The sequence below is a fragment of the Pipistrellus kuhlii genome, unplaced genomic scaffold (genome assembly GCF_014108245.1).
Source record: "Pipistrellus kuhlii isolate mPipKuh1 unplaced genomic scaffold, mPipKuh1.p scaffold_m20_p_4, whole genome shotgun sequence".
Lineage (NCBI taxonomy): Eukaryota > Metazoa > Chordata > Mammalia > Chiroptera > Vespertilionidae > Pipistrellus > Pipistrellus kuhlii.
In genome coordinates, this window is record NW_023425540.1 from 72,764,819 (window position 1) to 72,781,702 (window position 16,884).

General features: G+C 43.0%; 1 protein-coding gene and 1 long non-coding RNA gene across 2 annotated transcripts in view; both read left to right on the forward strand.

Annotated features, from left to right (window-relative positions):
- HIP1 (huntingtin interacting protein 1) overlaps positions 1 to 16,884 on the forward strand; it is a 130,358-nt gene that overhangs the window by 21,827 nt on the left and 91,647 nt on the right. The window lies entirely within an intron of this gene.
- Positions 15,488 to 16,787, forward strand: LOC123651155. The gene is made up of 2 exons (XR_006739658.1): positions 15,488 to 15,580; positions 15,869 to 16,787. It is a non-coding gene; the product is annotated as an uncharacterized LOC123651155 (long non-coding RNA).

Sequence of the window (16,884 nt, forward strand, 5' to 3'; positions counted from 1 at the left end):
GTGCTTCAGAATTCTCTGGGCCTCTTTCCTAGTTGCTGAGAACTTTTTGCCACAGGAAATCAGGCTCATTTTAAGGGCCAAATAGTCACTAAATATAGCTCCCTGCAGAGATATTTAAAGAGCTGTGTTGATGATGTTATGTCTGAACAGAGAGGCAGGGGAAGAAAGGACTTTTTAAAAAATTTATTTTATTTTTTGTAAAAAGAGTGAAGTTGCACCAGATTTTCTGTGGGTCCGCAGGGAGCAGAGCAACGGTGTGATGTCAGTGTCTTCATTATGGAATCACCAGATTGGGGCTTGGGTTTCGTTTTTGTTTGTTTGTTTGTTTTTGTTTTTTTTTATACAAAGAAGAAGGGAGAGGGATAGAGAATTAGAAACATTGATGAGAGAGAAACATCGATCAGCTGCCTCCTGCACACCCTTTACTGGGGATGTGCCTGCAACTAAGGTACATGCCCTTGACCAGAATCGAACCTGGGACCCCTCAGTCCGCAGGCCGACGCTCTCTCCACTGAGGCTAACCGATTAGGGCTAGGAAGTCATTTCTTGGTAATTCCTTCTCATCTCTATTTAAACATGCTTCCTGCCCTGGAGAGTGACCTTGACCAGTGTGCCCTCCCCAAGCAGGCCGGGGGAGCCATGCTCAGGAACACATCAGTGAGAGCTGCATGTCCCCCAGCCTAAGGACCGGCAGCAGCCAAGTGGAGAGCAACACCATTTCCTCTCAGGTGCTGGTGGACAAGCAGCAGGCGATACAGATGGGAAGGAGTGGGTGGGGCCCTTGGATCCTTACTGGTGTAAAGTGACATGGGTTCCAGAGGCCAGGAAACAGTTCAGACGTCAGAGGGAGGTCTAGACTGAAATTCCACTCACCCTGGTCACAACGGCATGGGTTGAGGGTTAGGGGCTTTCTATCTGCTCTCACCTCTGGCTTCCACTTTGGGCTCACTTAGCGGTGAAAATGCCAAGAGAGTATAAAACTTTGGGAATGATGTTTTTGTTTCTCAAATGTTTCTTTTAGAACCAGCGGTCGCCAACTTTTGGTCCTTGGGCCACTGGTGGTCTGTGAGGTCTGAAAGGTCAGCGGCCGCTGTTCTGGAATATAAGTGGGACTCTTCTAGGAAATTGGAACTTCCTTTGGGGCTGAACTGGCATCTCTTTAGGAGGAGAACTTTGTCGCTCTTTCTGTCAGAAGCTCTGTGCAGTGAACTCTCTTAGTCTAAGTATTCTTGAAGGTGTCTACATTTCACCATCTTTTTTTCCCCTTTTGTAACCAAGATTTTATATTTTACTCTTTTTGTCCTCAGCACACAAACATATTTGACTATGCTAGTATTTAAAACTCTATAAAGCGTAGCTGCAATATTTTGCAAAAGTGTTTCTCAGTGGCTGTTCCAGCAAAATATTTGGAAACAATTTATCCACAAGCAGACACCGGAGCTCAGACTTTTCCAATTTTGCCAACTCTTAAGCCTTCGGTGAGGAATGTCCTGATAACACAGGATGTGATATCGTACACATTATATCCACAGCACATTAACAGGTTTGGGGAAATCCCGGACCTTCCCTTGCAGGATATTCCCACAGATAGTTTGCGATTCTGATAAGGATCATATAGAAGACTCAGAGACAATAATCATAGGGAAAAACACAAATATGAAAGATGGGCCATTTTATTTTTATTTTTTTTTAAATATATTTTATTGATTTTTTTATAGAGAGGAAGAGAGATAGAGAGCTAGAAATGTCGATGAGAGAGAAACATCGACCAGCTGCCTCTTGCACACCCCCTACTGGGGATGTGCCCGCAACCAAGGCACATGCCCTTGACTGGAATCGAACCTGGGACCCTTCAGTCTGCAGACCAACGCTCTACCACTGAGCTAAACTGGTTTCGGCAGATGGGCCATTTTAAATGACTCTGCCATTTGGGCTGTGTGTGTTTTAGAGGGTGGTTTTTTTTGTATTATGCCCTTCACAGTCTATGGAATGTTATGTTTACATAAAACAAAACCTAATTTCTGTTTTTACTGAAATTAATCAGCACACGATTTTACCTCTTCAAAAAGCATTTGTACTTATTTAAAAATGTATTCAAGTATAGGATAAAGTGGTTTCCATGCATCTTAAAAATGTTTCTGGAACTAGAGAAAGTTGGCATTCCTAAAATAGTTGATGAAGCTGCTTCTAAGAATTGTAGGAGAAAGGTATGTAAGAAGCATCACTCAGACTGGCCTAAGATAGCTTCCCACTGCATTGGAGCTGAAATATCCTCGTTTTTAAATTCTGGTTCTGTTGTTAAGTCATCTTTAATCTACTTGATGGTCCTTCTCTGATCATTTTCTTTTGCTTCCTTTTTCCCTTTTGTCAAGACTTTTTTGAAATGAAGATTTATCCTGTCCTGTTGCCTTAAATTTTTTTATTTTTTATTTTTTGCCTAAGATTCCATTTTTTTTCAAGGTTATGCTAAATGACTATTTGTTGATCTTTTGGGTTTTTCCCTTAATGCCTGCCCATTCAATAGAATTGACTTTCCCTGTTGTCATCTTGGTGCAAGCAGTGACTGTGGAAGAAGTGGGGTCAGGGGACATGGCCTGGTGAGAACCTTCCCAAAGCCAGCCACCTGGACCCACTCCCCCTTCTGCTACCTGAGCTGCTGAGCTATATATAGAGGGAGATAGAATAGCAGGTAGAACAAGATTAGGACCCAGCTGCCTTCTTGATACATAGTTCTTTTCCCCAATTATATGAAGCTATTATTATGTTGTTTTCAGGCATTTGACTAGTTTAATTGTTAGTCCCTTATGGATAATCTACCTTTTCTCTCTAATGGTTTTCAATATTCTCTGCTTTTAATATGGTACATTATGTGCACCAGGTGTTTTAGTTTATTATTCTTGGGACTTGATTTTGTTTTTATTGTAATTCTGGAAAATTCTCAGACATTATTTCTTTGATGATTACTCTTTTTTTTTCTTTCACTATTCTCCTTTTTGCAAATCCTATAAAGTGTATGATGGAACTTATCATTTTATTCAATTTCTCTATATTTCCTGTCTATTTTTCTTTCTTTGTTTTCATGCTAGGTGATTTCCTCAGATTTATCTTCCCATTCACTAATTTTCTCTTTTGTTGCATCTAAATCTACGTAAAAACAGTTCCTATTCACCAAAAGCAGCAAGATCATAATATTCCTTTATAAAAATCTATGAAATCTCCAATCATTCACTCAAAACATTACTGTCCAGCGGCGGTGGCTCAGTGATTGAACATCAATCTATGAACCTAATTGCGGTTTGATTCCCGGTCAGAGCACGTGCCCGGGTTGTGGGCTCAGTTCCCAGGGAAGGGCATGCAGGAGGCAGCCAATCAATGATTCTCTCGTGTTTCTCTCTCTCTCTCTCCCTCTTTAAAATCAATAAAATATCTTTTTAAAATTTGCTTAATTTTTGACTAAGTAAATACACGGTTAAAAAAGAAAAGGAAAGAAAAGTCTCTCTCCCACTCCTGTCCTCTGCTGCCTGGTTCCTCCCTCACTCCAAGAGCGTTACTCGTTTACTCACTTCTTGTTATGCCTTCCAAATGTTATATTTTTATCTATTGTATAAGTAGACATGAATATATTGGGTAATGCCCTCTTCCCCACTTTTTATACAAATGACAGTTCAGAATCTTGCCTTTTCACTTCACCAATAGCAATTTTTAAAGTAGCAGAATGTAAAAGGCTTCCTCGTTCCTTTTTACAGCTGACTGGTAAAAATACTGATTGTAGATAGAACCATGGGCTCCAGAGTAAAACTGCCTGGATTTGAAGCCTGGTGCTTCTGCCGTGACTTGGAACAATTTGTCTGTGCCTCAGCTTTTTCACGTGTAAGTAGAAATAAGAGGTTGCAAGAATTTACTAAGATGTTTATAAAACGACTTAGGATAGTATCTGGCACCTAGTGATCCCTCTAAATATTAACTGCTTTTCTTATTCCTATTAAAATAATGAATATTATAAATGTAAAGTATGGTAAAGGATATGACTCATGGGGTGAGGCATTTTAGACAGAAGGGTCCTGATCAAAATTATAAAGCTCTACTGAGAGATAAAGAAGATGAATTAATGGAGAGGTGTACTTTGTTTCTAGTGGAAACTATGAAATTTGTAGAGATTGTCAGCTTTTCCTTCTGTAATTTATACTTTTCCCCATTTCATATAACCAAAACCTCAGTATGGTTTATTTTGGAACTTACGTCCTTCTAAAATTTACTGGGAAGAATAAATGAGTGAGAGTAACTTTAAAATTTTGAAAAAGATGGCAGTGAGGAGAATCTTGCCGTACTAAATATCAAAAACACTTTTAATGTTTAAAACAGTATTTTAATTATTGGCTTAAGAATAAACAGATCAGCATTAATCGGTTTGGCTAAGTGGATAGAGCATTGGCCTGCAGACTGAAAGGTCCCTGGTTCGATTCCGGTCAAGGGCATGTACTTTGATTGCATGCACATCTCCAGTAGAAGGTGTGCAGGAGGCAGCCGATAAATGTTTCTAACTCTCTATCCCTCTCCCTTCCTCTCTGTAAAAAGTCAATAAAATATATTTTTTAAAAAGAATTAACAGATGAGTAGAATAAATAGCCGAGAAATGTACCTTTACACACATATATTGTAAATTAATTATGTGATGGATGGAGGTGACTTCATAAGTCAGGAGGATTGGAAAGATCATTTGATAAATTAGTCAAGGGTCAGTCATTGGTTAGCTGTTTGTGAGAAGAGGATGTTTTAGATTCCCACCTCAGGCTGTATGCCTTGATAAATTCCAGAAGGATTAAAAAGTTAAATTTGGGGAAAGAGGAATTAAATTACTTAAAAAAACAAACAAAACAAAACAAAAAACAACCTTGACGAAGATAGAAGAAAGTATTTTGGGAAGGGGAAGAATAAATTAGTGAGAATAACTTCAAAGTTCTAAAGCAGTTATTATCTATTAAAAATATCACAGTGAGGAAAACATTGACTTATTGATCACAAAAGTTAAGGGCTCTGAATTAGTTTCCTAGGACTGCTTTAATCAAATACCATAAACTGGGTAGCTTAAAACCACAGGAATTTATCCGCTCACTCTTTGGGAGGCGAGAAGTCCAAAGTAGGGCCATGCTCCCTCTGAAACCCACAGGAAAGACTCCTTCCTTGCCTCTCCTAGCTTCTGGTGCTTGCTGGCAGTCCTTGTGTCCTTGGCTTGTGGGTACATCACTCCAACCTCTGTCTTCACCTTCCCACGGGGTTCTTCTTGTGTGTCTCAGTGTCTCTCTTCTTATACGTCATATTGGATTAAGGGTCTGCCCTACTCCAATGTGACTTCATCTCAGTTTAATTAATAATTACATCTGCAACAACCTTATTTCCAAAGGTCACATTCTAAGGTACTGGGATTTGGGACTTACATGTCTTTTTGGCCCTAGCTGGTTTTGCTCAATGGATAGAGCATCAGCCTACAGAGTAAAGGGTCCTGGATTCGATTCCAGTCAAGGGCATATGCCCAGATTGTGGGCTCAATCCCCAGTAGATGGCGTGCAGGAGGCAGACAATTAATGATTCTCTCTCATCATTGATGTTTCTCTCTCTCTCTCTCTCCCTCTTCCTCTTTATATTTAAACAAACAAACAAACAACCAACCACACAAACATGTCTTGCTGGGGAACAGAATTCAACCCTTTACAGGCTTCATATATCAAAGCACAAAAAAGGAGTTCAGCTAAAGTAGCAAATTGTCTCCACACCTTTATTTCCTAGATTTGCTACAATAGTAAAGAAATAAGAATGATAAAGTCCCACAAGGATAAGGAATTGGAGAGGAATCATTATCAAAGGAGGTATTTCAAAACATTTGGAAAGAATTCAAGAAATGCTGGCATGCCCTAGCTGGTTTGGCTCAGTGGATAGAGCTCAGTGGATAGAGTGGACTGAAGGGTCCTGGATTCGATTCTAGTTAAGGGCACATCGGTTACAGGCTTCTCCCCTGCTGGGACCCTGGTTGGGGCCCATGTAGGAGGCAACCAATGTGTTTCTCTCGCATCAATATTTCTATCTTTCCCTTTCTCTTCTTCTCTTTCTAAAAATCAATGGAAAAATGTCCTCAGATGAGGATAAAAAAATAAATAAAAAAAAAAGACCATATAGAGATGCTGACAGGAGGAGAATAAATATGTCCTGCTGGGCCGAGGTGGGTTTGAGCTTGGAGGCATGTTGGTGGGGGTGGGAATAGAGTAGGCAGGACTAAAGTCAGATGGAGAGGTATCAGTATGTAAGAACTGGACCCCCCCCCCCCCCGCCCCTCCACATTCCAGCAGCCAGATATTTATCCTGCAGCTATTGGCCAGATTGGAGAAACTGACCTGGCTTAGCTTCCTAATTCAGAATTCTATGTGGAAGAGGGTAGGGTACTGCATTACTGAAAACAAGAGAGTGAGTCTAGAACCTTCATGCCATCCAGATGAGCCAAGTACATTTACCTCCCAGGCGGGTGATTAGAACATGCTTCTCTGGAGAAACCCAAGGCCTCAGAGCAGAACCCTCCACAGTCTGACTGGGAGGCCCAGTGAGAGAGAGGTGGCTTCCCTCCCCGTGACCACGCACCCCCCCACCCCTCTTCCTGTGCTAAAATAAAATTTGCCATTTGATGAGTTCCACCTCTGGAACTTACACACAGAAGCTCCAATTAACTTTTCAGGGCTTTTATCATTAATATAAACAGCTAACCAAGGAGGAGCTGACTTATAAGGAAAGGCAAGCCTCTGCATGAACAAAAGAACTCAAATAAACTATCAGGAAAAAGCAGTGTGTAAGAAACAAAGACAATGTAAGTTCAGAAGAAAACTTCAGAAACTTCCATATAGTATTCTCGTAGAGTTCAAGAGGGCAGTGAACTCAAAATTTCATTGGAAAATAAAGTCAGAGAAGATAAAGTCAAGAAAATATCTTACAAAGTAGCAAAAAGGACGAGTCAAAAAAGTACAGAGAACTGATAAGAGACCTGGACAATCAATTCAGAAGGTTCAACATCAGAATGTTTAGAGTTCTAGAAAGAAATAGAGACACCAGAATGGAGGGAATCAAAAGAAGTTGTACAGGGAGCACATCTCCAGATCACCAGTGCCCACTACAGTAAATGGCAAAAGACACCCCATGGCACAGCATTGTGAAATGTTGGGACACCAGGGTAAATGAGGGGATTCTACAAGCTTCCGGAGAGGATGGTATTGAACTTTTCAAGAGTTAATACTGGTTGCTAGTTGTGCATGCCTTCAGTATTCCAGGGGAAAATGATTTTCAAACTATTATTTCTTACCCAGCCGAATGACAAAGTGTGAAGGCATAACAAAAGTGATTTTCAGATAATCTAAGATGCAAACAACAATTATCTCTGTGAATCCTTTTTACTGGAGGATGCACTTCAGCAAGACAAGAGGAAGAGGAGAGCATGAGATTTGGGAAAACCGGAGCGAGGTGTTGCCTTCTGAAAACAAGACACCCCTCAGAATATCTGACATGGTAGAGCATGTGGGAAAAATTCAGAACCTGTATATAGAATAACAAAGGAATTATTAACTCCAAAAAGAGAATAAAAAATTGAACAAGAATGGAAAATGTAATCATAATGTTCCACTTGGCTATGTGCTGAATGACATTTATATAGTTACTAGAAAATTCATGCACTGGAGGGGGTGTCCCTCTGATGTGACTTCCTTAGCTGCTGCCCAATTGTCCAACCTGTCTCAGCTAGGGCAGTTTTCCCAGGACTTCATCACCTGGTGGGAAGGATGATCTGAAAGTGTAGGGGACATTTTCTGCTGGGCTCTCTCACTCCCCGCATCAGATTATTTTTTTTAAATATGTTTTATTGATTTTTTTACAGAGAGGAAGGGAGAGGGATAGCGAGCTAGAAACATAGATGAGAGAGAAACATTGATCAGCTGCTTCCTACACATTCCCTACTGGATATGTGCCTGCAGCTAAGGTACATACATACCCTTGACCAGAATCGAACCTGGGACCCTTAAGTCCACAGGCTGATGCTCTATCCACTGAGCCAAACTGGTTAGGGCCCCCATCAGATTATTTAGTAAAGGTTTCTCCCCTTTTTAGGCTGAGACATCTGACTCTTTGCTGAGCATGCTGAGAAATGTAAAATATATGAAATTTATCCTCAAGCACTTAAACATCCATTTTGCACCAGGCAAAGTTCAAGGACACAAAGTTCAAAAGACCCCCTCACCCTAGAGAGTTCCCATCTAAGGTCACATGAAATGCGCCGTGGCTCCAGACCATTCTCGGGGTGTATATAGCGAAGGATGATGCCATATTTACGTTTTTTGGTGGTGCTTCCCATATACCTATCACGACCACTCATTTGACATCTCTCTGCTGATAGCCAAGCCTCAGATACCTGAGGGCTCATTGTGTTGACAATCCTCATGGTTTGTGTCAAGGCTCCTTGTGGAAATACAGATGAAGTCACAGATTTTACTCCAGGGAAACTGACTTCTCTAATGGGCCAGGTCACAGCCAAAAATTTTATTTATGTTGTACAGTCATATAGGTATATGTATGCATGTATTTATATATACCTGCTTATATACATTTTATACGTGTGTGTGTGTGTGTGTGTGTGTGTGTGTGTGTGTGTGTATACAATGAGTTGGTATCGCCATTATGTGGCAAAAATAAAAGTGTGCTTTGTGTATCTCTTTCGTCATTCACTCTGCTTGTTTGGTTTACTGTCTTGCTGCCTGGTTTGCCTGCAGGCGGCCCAGAAGGCTCTACAGAGAGAGGACAAGGGTTCTGGGTATGGCTAGTGTGGAGCTGAATCGGGCGCTCAGGAGGATGGAGGGATTCTGGAAGAAGGCCCCTGGCCAACTGGTCAGCTAGAGGCACTAGTCCTTTGCTTGTGACTCAAATCAGGGACACACAGATGCCATGGGGCCACTCTCTGCTGCCGGCTTTTGGAGAGATTCCAGCGATTTGAAGGTTGCTATTAGGAACCAGAGTCGGGAGGCCTGTAATGAACCACTTTCCACCCGCTGGGGTGGTGCAGCTGTCCCCAGGAGGGGACCAAAGGCAGCTAAGTGAAGGAGGATGGCAGCTGCTGGTGGCGACGGGCACAGGGCCAGGCCTGGGAGAACCATGCGGAGGATTTGAGTGGAAGGCCTGACAGGTGGAGCTTTGTGCCCTGAGTGCTGTCATTTATATACAGTTTGAAAACATGAAGACATTGCACATTGGTTTGGATATGCACATAGGAGTACATGTTATAAAAATCATGCAGGAGAATGACAAAGACCAAATTCCGAAGAGTAGGAACACTGGGAATGAGGAAACAAAATGGAATCGGAGAAGGATGAGCAAGGAGCTTCAACTCTGCCAAAGTTAAGATTCGATCATGCTGGGTAACTGGTGCGTTGGTGTCATAATTTTCTTTACTTTTCTACGTGATTGAAATTAAAGGAAAAGAGAAAGAAAAATGGGCTTAGAGCAAAGAGAAGAGGTGATCGGTGGGAATGAAGATTTGAGGGGTGACCAGTAGACAGGGCCAAGAGCATGTGTCTGGGGGAGCAACATTTTGAAGGGTGTGTGGTTGCAAAGGGGTTCATGCTGACGCTGGGGGGATGGAGAAGAACTGAGGCAGATGGGGTGTGGAAGAGCAGAGCTTGCGGGGAAGGGCCCAATCCTGAGAGGAGATCTTGGAACTGACCAATGAGTAACTTGAGCAGGTAGAGCAGGCAGCAAGCAGACACAGGGTTCAGAGCAGATTGTAGTGGAAACTTGTAGGAGAAAGCATGCTTCCAGGGAAGAAGAGCAGCAGCCTGGAAGGAGCAGGGCTAAGGGAAGCTGGGGTTTGCAACTCCAAGTGCAGAACCTGAAAGCACAGAGCCAGCCGGCTCAGCTCTCTGCCCGCCAGGCCCAATTCAGAGGCCCTTTAACTCTGCCCTGCCCTCAAGTACCCATAGGTCTCTGGAGCCCTTGAGCAGTATGTCGTGGTGGTGTCTGGAAGGAGCAGCGTGGTGGCACACAGCTGTGAGACCCCTGGTGAATCACTTACCCGCTCTGCACCTGAGCTTCCTCAAGTGGAATACGGGGACAATTCCTATTTGCAAAGATATTACAAAAGCTAAGTAATAATAATCAGCAATTGTATAGAGGGCAACCTCGTGTCAGACATTGTGCTGTACTTAACCACCTTGAATCGCCAGCCCATGAGCCAGTTAGAAGCAATCTCTAATCCTAACTGAGGGATGTGTAAACGGAAGCTCAGAGAAGTATGCAATTTGTTTAAATTCACATAATGGGTTGGCTGCAGAACCGGAATTTGACCCAGCTACACTGCCTCCATTATTGAATAATATACATGAAAGTGTTTTATAAATTGTCAAGTACCATACAGATGTTTATTTCTTTTCATTTCCTCCTTTACAAACGTCAGAGGCCAGAACAGACCCTTTAAAAATAGGAGCCGGTATTATTTTTTCCCCACAACACTAGGAGGTAAGGATGGGACAGAGGATGGTGCTCAGATGCCCATGACCTTTGGACCTCCACAAGCTGCACTTCCAGGGGCTTAGACCCTCAAGATGCCTCTCCTTCATCCTAGAAACATAGAGGCCCCTAGCGGTGTCATTTCTTCCTCCAGCCTGGTTTTCCCCCTCCCCCTCCAGCTTCCCTGAGGTACATCTGCACATGCACACGTGCATAGGCACACACTCGGCTGTCCTATCCATCTGTCCCCCAAACCTGAGAGGAAGCCAGCGTGGTCACAGCTATCAGAGTCATCTTCCATGCTTTTTCCCCAGAGAAGCCCCTGCCCAGGAACTGCACAGGCACCACCTTTGGGGGCCAGAGGACACCTTTACAGCTCATTTGGTCAAACAACCCCATTTGGTTCATGCTTGGATCCTCTGCAGTGCCCCAGGCTAGGGCCTCAGCACCTCCAGGTCCTTCATAAATCTCAAGTGAATGATGAATATTAATGTTTGCCTCTTGGAGCTATCCTCTGTCTCACTCCTTACGTCCTTGAAGAGAATGCCCTGTGCCATCATACCATGCCCTTGGCTGACCAGCAGAGCGAGAATGGATTAATAGTAAAATCTCTCCAGGGCAGCTATTTGGGAAACATTATCAGGGGAGAAGGTGGGAACATGTCAGAATAGTGGGCTCCTGTTTATGAATTTCCTAGCAGGTGTATTTTGGAGTATGTATGTGTCTCTATTAAGGCCTCCTTAAGCATTCCAAGGTCAAAATCCTGCATAAACAGCTAACACTCTGGTCTCCTGGGAAATAGGAATATTCCTCTGGGCTACAGTTGTTGTTTTTTATTTGTTTGTTTTGGTGTTTTTGTCTGTAAAACGAGGGTGGTGGCTAGATAAATCACTTTCAAGCCTTTTAAACTTATTTATGTGGTAGGTATTTATTAATCTCTCACCATGAGAAGAGCTTGTGCCAGCATTGCTGGCATATATGGTGGGTGGACAAGATGGGACCAGGTGCCAACTTCATGAGTCCGGTGGGTGGATGGATGTCCAACATTTGATGATAGGCATGCTGTGGCCATAAAAAAAGAACAGGTGCTGTGGCATGAATAATAGGAGAAACACCCTGGTCAAGGGACAGCAGGAAGAGAGGTTCAAGCCAAGATCTTAAGGAAGACCAGGAATTGGCTGGAAGAGGAGGTCGAGAAGAACATCCCAGGCAGAGGTTGCAAAGATCAGAAGCTGGATGCTGCTCATTCCAGGAACGGTGTGGAGTGCCTCTGCAGCAGACAAGGAGGGAATAAGTGTCTTGATGTGATGCTGAAGAGACAGGGCAGGTGTACAGGGCTTTGAGACTTTGTTGATAGTGTTATGTTTTATCCTAAGGACGATGGAAAACTTTCAAAGGATTTGAAGCAGAGGAATGTTATGATTGTATATGTACTTTTTAAAGATCCTTCTGGCATATAGTTGTGACCCCATAAATATTTGAATGAGGTGGTAGGATGGATTAAAGGGAGATTTCATTGTGAAGTATAGGATGGGGCGGGGTGGAGGGGAGAAGTCAGTGAGGAAAATGAGGATGGTGACCACAGAGACAGGAAAGAAGTGGATGAGGAATTTAAAAAACCGAGTTGCCAGGACTTGGTCATTGGTTAGAGGGTGAAAGAGCATAGTCAAGGAGTATTCTCAGGGTTCTGGCTTTGGCCACAACCAAAAGCACGGTGGTGTTATTGATCAGGTTTGCAGGAATGGTCAGGGGTGGATTTGGACATGTGAAGTCTGAGGTCACTGTAAATATTGCTAAACCTCTGGAGGTCAGAGAGTTGGGAGTTTTGTTGACATCCCGATGAAACTGCTGCCCTGGAGGCATGGGGAAGGAGGAGACTGAAGGAGAGAGTGCAGAGGACCAAGGGGGTCTTCACCTGTCCTGAGTTCCCCAACATCTACCACACAGGTTGAAAAGAAGCTAGCCAAGGAAGCAAAAATGAAAAGAAAAAGGAAGACAAGGAATGCTTGGTGCCATGGAGAACAAGGAAAGAGTTTCATACATATCAGAGTATGAGCTGTGGAAAACATAACCCAAAACACAAGCTCTAGCCCTAGTTAGTTTGGCTCAGTGGATAGAGTGTCAGCCTGAAGACCAAAGAGACCCGGGTTCAATTCTGGTCAAGGGCACGTACCTCGAACCTCCATTGCAGGCTCCTCCTCGGCCCATGTCCTGGTTGGGGCATGTGCAGGAGACACCCAATCAATGTGTTTCTCTCACATTTATATTTCTCTCTGAAAATCAATATCCTTGGGTAAAAACAAACAAGCAAAAACAAAATACAAGCTCTTATTAGATGGGATCTCTGGGGGGGGGGGTGTTCTTTGGATTTTGCAAATGGAGATTGTTATTGGGATTGTAAAATGAAGATCGTCTACAAAGACATGTCTTTCAAAACTGTCTACAAATCTACAGTAATTAAGATAATGTGGTATGGCATAAGGATTGAAATATAGATCTGGAATAGGATTGAGTGTCCAGAAAGAAACCCATATATCTATGATCAGTTCATTTTCAACAAGGGCACCCAGACCATTTAAATGGGGAAAGAATAGTCTTTTTAATAAATGGTGCCGGGACAATTGGATATCCATATGCAAAAGATGAAGTTGGAGCCCTCCCTCATACGTACAAAACATGAACTCCAGAGGGATCAAAGACTTAAACACCATCATCCCCTTGGGCCTAACAGTCCCATCAAGGAAATCAAAACTCTCATACTTTGCTGATGGGAATGTAAAATGGTAAATTCTGTGGTATATGAATTATATATCAACTATTAAAAAATATTTTTTAATTGATTTCAGAGAGGAAGGGAGAGGGAGATAGAAATATCAATGACGAAAGACAAACATCCATCGGCTGCCTCCTGCACACCCCCTACTGGGGATCAAGTCCAAAACCCAGGCATGTGCCCTGACTGGGAATCAAACCATGACCTCCAGGCTCATAGGTTGATAGAGCCAGGCCGGCTGAGCTTTATCTCAACTTAAAATTAAAAAAAAAAAAAAGATTATTCTGGCTGCATATAGGGATGGAGTAGGTGGGCAAGAGTGGAGACTGGGAGGTTGTTTCAGTCTCATCTAGGGATGAACTGATTCTAGGGCACAAGGGAATGATGCCTTTAAAAGGCGAGAAGGCCCAGGACAGGAATCCATCGAAGAGGCTGGCCTCAGCAAGAAGAGGGCACCTCTGCAGTGAGGCAGGAGGGAAGAAGGTATGTGGGTTATAAGAGGAGGCATTTTAGAAAATTAGGTCTGTCTTTTGGCTTCATATGGAAAGAATCATGTATCATTGTGAGCAGAGGAGGCTGGAAGCCTCACACAGCTGTGGGCAAGCGGAGATCATGGCCTTGGCTTCTAGAAAGACCTTGGAACCCTGGGTCTGGGCATGAGGGCTTCTGATCAGGGAAGCAGTCTTCTTGAATTGCACACAACAATGATTTTTGAGTTGGAATATGAGGCAACTTGAGATAGTCATTCTATTATTATGGCTCAATAATTTAAGCCATAGCCTGATTTTAATGAATGTTTGTCTTATGAAACCAAAGTCGCTAATTAATTAAGAATTGGCATTGGATTTTCAATCACAATTTAATTTTGAATCGAGTTATCTGCCAGTGCATTCATAAAAGAGAAGAGGGTAGAATTAATAATGATATTAAACTTACATGGTTTAATTGGCAGGTATTTTTTTTAATCTTTATTGGCTCACTTGGTCTGTATAGTAACCGTGTGAAACAAGTTTTATTATTATCACATTCATTTTATATAAGGACATGGAGGCTTACAGGGTTAACACTTTTCTAAGTAGCCTGAAGCAGGTCTTCTAAATCTCACGTTCTTTCCACTATTACTCTATGAATCAAGCAGAATACTTTTTTTGTTTATTCGAATTCTTAGAGTATGTTGCCAATGTATCTTTTTCCAAAAAGTCTATTTTTATAAAATGTCTTTGATGCTTGCCCATTCCAGTGACTATTTTAAATAACCTTTTTTATGTTAATATAAGTGGTAATTGTAGAAAATCTAGAAAAAACATTTTAAAAATCCCACTCAGATAACTACTGCTAACATTTTAGTGTATATCTTACTGATCTCTTCCTAAAAACATACTGCCTATAAATATATACACACACATATGTATATACACACATATATTTTTTAGAATCTGTACAAACTGTGCTCATACTATAAACAGAGTTGTGTCCTACTTTTCCACTTAGCATGCCTTTGTGAGAAGTGGCATCGCATACTGGTGAAGGTTAATGAGGCCCTAGAACCGAAGGCAACATCCTGTGTGCCCTTGTGAATGCCACTTAACCTTTTTGTACCTTAATACAGGAGAGGTTCATTCAAACGTTCATGCAAAATATGCCCTATCGTATGTACTATGTACTCTCCTCTGATCCCGGGCGATCTCTTTTCTTGGGATCAGGACTTGCTCTATGAAACATGGCTGCTCCCTCTCCCATGGCCCGTGGTGTCCTTGCCTTGAGTCCATCTTACTCAGATCCTCTCCTCCCTTGCCTATGGCTTCCATAACACCCACTCTAACCACTGAGCTCCCCAGAGGCAGCTCCTTGTATAATCTTCCTGACCAGTCTGTGTGTCTGAAGCATATAGTCGACGTGGACTTGCTGTCCTATTTCGCTTAATATATATCTTAGATATTGTTTATATTAGCACACATGGCCCTGCCTTGTTTTGTTGTTTTTGTTTTAAACTGCCATGTACAGGAAAGCTTTTTAAAGCATGCCATAAAGCTATAAAAGGAAAGTTGATAGCTTTGATTACATAAAAATTGAAAGCTTTAGTATACGAAAAGATACTAAAAATCAAGACAAAACAGCTTCCACATTCACCTGGGCCTCCATCATCGCTCGGTGAACCTCTTTTGTGCTCTCACACCCTTTCTCAACAGTGACTACTTCAGACCTTCCTGCTCCTCACAGCTCCAACTCCATCCCTCCTTGCTTGCTTATCTTCCCCTTCACACAGAAAACCAGAATCACCAGGTACAAATGCTCTCATCTTCCTATCACAGAACCTTAAATGTATTTGAACTCAAGCCCATCCATTCCCTCTCCCACCTGTTAACATGGAAGGTGTCTCTCCTGTGTGAAGCCAACACATCCCGTCTTGCCTTGGTAGGACCGTTGATTACCTGAGTCAGAAAACTAGAAGTCACCTTGGCCCACCAGTGCTGCACTCTCACCCCGTTTATTACCACATCCTGCTGGGTTCTACCTCCTAGATATATCCTCACTCTGTTCTCCCCTCTCCTTCCGTCCTTGACTGCTCAGGGTCAGCCTCATCACTTCATGCCGGGACTTCACTGATCCCTGTTTTCAACTTGACCTTGGAGGGCCCTCCGCCTAGCTGCCAGTGGTGCCTCTAAAACACAAACCTGCTCATGTCTCCTGCCAAACACCTTTCACTGACCACCTGCCTCTTCCCTTGTATCGTCCACTGCAGTAAGCAGTGTGTAAGGACCCCCTGGTTGGTGAGGGAATTACACCTGTAATTTGGAAAAGCTTTCCTAGTCCATTTGAGTCACAGACTTTCAGGATAGTCTTGTAATGCTAGGCTCTTTCCTCCATGACCCTTGATTGCCCAGCTCTCCAGACCCACCTGCCAGCATTCCTCACCTTGGACTTTATGTCACACAACTACCCCACTTCTTCCACACACTTACCACCCTACTTCTTTGGACCTCTTATTGCTCACCTTCCAAAACTCAGCTCAGCATCATTGCCCCGGAGGCCTAGGCTGGGTAAGTGGCCCCCACTCTGGGTAGTCCTAGCGTTCTGCACGACCTAAGTGCTTTGCCGAGCAGCCTGGTGGTCTGGCTGCCTCTTAGGAAGCCACCTGACTCTGGAATGGGGAGCACATATCCCTACGTGGGCCCCACCCTTAGGTCCGACGAGCGAATTCTGGGGTAGTGGGGAACATCCCACTTCCTTCCTTCAGAGCACTTCCCACAATATTAAAGTGATTTATTGTGTTTGCACCCCCACGGCACTAGAAGCGTGTTGACAGCAAGGACTGCGTCTTGTTCTTCACACAGCCTAGCACATACCTTCGGTGCAACTGAACCGAAAGGGAACTTGGCAAACAACAGCCGGAGTTTAATGTTTTCTTGGTCTTTGTACCAGAACAGATGGTCATAAAGACAGTTTTATGAAATGTAATCAGGGCAAGTGGAAGTGCCTGTAGCTGCATTACAAAAACAACAGGCATGCAGGTATCAGGTGGGCAAGGATGACTGTGGTCGTTCATGGGAGAAAAGTTGGGGATTTGCACTGACTGGGTTGCGGGT